The sequence below is a fragment of the Hippopotamus amphibius genome, chromosome 1 (assembly GCF_030028045.1).
Source record: "Hippopotamus amphibius kiboko isolate mHipAmp2 chromosome 1, mHipAmp2.hap2, whole genome shotgun sequence".
NCBI lineage: Eukaryota > Metazoa > Chordata > Mammalia > Artiodactyla > Hippopotamidae > Hippopotamus > Hippopotamus amphibius.
Window position 1 is genome coordinate 134,419,181 of NC_080186.1, and position 1,990 is coordinate 134,421,170.

A 1,990-nucleotide genomic window follows, 5' to 3' on the forward strand; every position below is an offset into this window, starting at 1 on the left:
AAGTGCAGTAGGTTGTTTGCAAGATGGGTGGGTGCGATAATTCTGTATACAACCTCTTTGTAAGGTGACATTGTGGCTCCTCCCATTAGGTAGGAGGTGGAGCCTGTTTCTGGTCTTGTGACACACCTTGGCTAATGAGTGTGGCAAAAGTGAGGTTGTGGGATTCCAAACCCACACCTTGTAATTCCTGGATAAAAGAATTGTTCTGCTGAGCCCAGACCAAGTTGCTGACCTTACAAAATTGTGTTTAAATAACGCTACTAAGTTTGGGGTCGATACCTAATACAGTGACGTGTTTTTTAAAGTGCCTGACACAGGTCTTCATACATAGCAAACATGTTGATTTTACCATCCTGACCAGGGAACTGAACTTACAAGGCATGAGACATTTTTTTTTTTTTTTTTTTTTTAGTGCAAACGCAGTGCCCCACTACCACAAATTATGCAGTCGAGTTTCCCACATTTGGGGAAATCGCAGGGGTCAGCACATCCGGAGTGCAATGGATAAGCCTCGCCCTGGGAAAACCACCTTCGTGATCATGGTATCTCCCCTGCCAGGTAAGTATGGCATGAGACATTTTATAAATCTGAGGAAGAGTGTCAGTGTGTTAGGGTCAGTGTGGAAATAGTATTTCATGATATTAATTGAAACTGTGAGCCTTCTGTGGCTGAAGTGGATATTCTGGCTTAAGGTCCAAGGAGTGTTGATCCTCGATCCAAGCTTTACTGGGTCATGGTTTCTTTTGAGAATCTAATAGAACATTTTCATAGAAAAAAAAAAGCATGGGTACACAGCCTGCCTTGCTACACGCACATACACACACACACACACACACACACACACACACACGTTTGCTTACATTATGGGGCTCATGGACCAGTCAATGTATGGATGCAGTTAAGAAGCTCTGACCTTGGGTGTGCAGACCATTCATGGAATCCCAGGGCTGCGTAGTCAACTCTAACTGCCAAAGAATCTGCAGAGAATCTGTGTATGACTGTTTGCCTGGTATTTGTTTCCATTGCTATTGCGGTTGGAATACAGCTACTGATGAGTGAGGAGGAACTGTTGGTATGGGTTTCTGGCTAGATTTCAGGTTTAGAGTATGAAAGCTTCCTGACCAGTGCTTGGTTTAACCAGATTAGTTTCAAAGCCTTTCAAAGCCTTAAGCACATTCTTCTCACTCCCGGCCCAGACCTTCCTTTAGCCTGAGCTCTGCGGGGTAGAATGCTAGAGCTTGGCAGCTCCTCAGCAGCACCTCAGCAGCTGCACCTTAGCATGCTGCTGGCACTGTCCAGTGTGGGAGGTGCGTCCACATGACTTGGCTCTGCTTTTCTTGAAGATAGTAGTCGATAATTTATTAGGCTTGTGTAGACTATAAATATTTGCCTTGGTTCTTATTTTACCACTGCTTGATTGTTGTCTGTGCTTTTTGCCACACACTGGTTTGGTCATTATCTTATTGATGGAAATGGCCAGTCCTTTGGCCGTTGAGTCCACTCCTTACTAATACGCCATAGGGCTCAGCCTTCTCCAGGAATAGGTAAGGACAGAAGGAAGCAAAGAGATGCTGAGGAACAGAGAGCAAGCCCCAAACTCAGGAGCACTGAGAAATTGGAAGGCCTCTCAGATTGATACTTAAGTAATTTTATTGCTTATAAGAGAGAAAAGGGCTTATTAATAAATATAAATTAGTACCCACTCTACATCACTCTTTTTCTTCTTACTTTGCTTTATTTGTAATAGCACTTACCACCTGCCTAATAATACACATTTGTCTGTTCACCTTCCTCCACTTTAATGTAAACTTCATTAGAACATGGACTTTGCTGTATCCTCAGAACAGTGTCTGGTACACAGTAGGTACTTCAGTAATTATTTTAACTATTTTTTAAATGAATGGCTGAACAACTGAATGAAGGAATGTTAATAAGCTGGCATCTCCCAAAGTTTTTCCCACATTGGTGTGTGTAAGAATCCCCTAAGGAG

General features: G+C 42.9%; 1 non-coding gene across 1 annotated transcript; it reads right to left on the bottom strand.

Annotated features, from left to right (window-relative positions):
* Window positions 1-407: 407 nt before the first annotated feature.
* On the bottom strand, window positions 408-566 carry LOC130843659 (U1 spliceosomal RNA). The gene has a single exon (XR_009051081.1). It is a non-coding gene; the product is annotated as a U1 spliceosomal RNA (small nuclear RNA).
* Window positions 567-1,990: the final 1,424 nt, after the last annotated feature.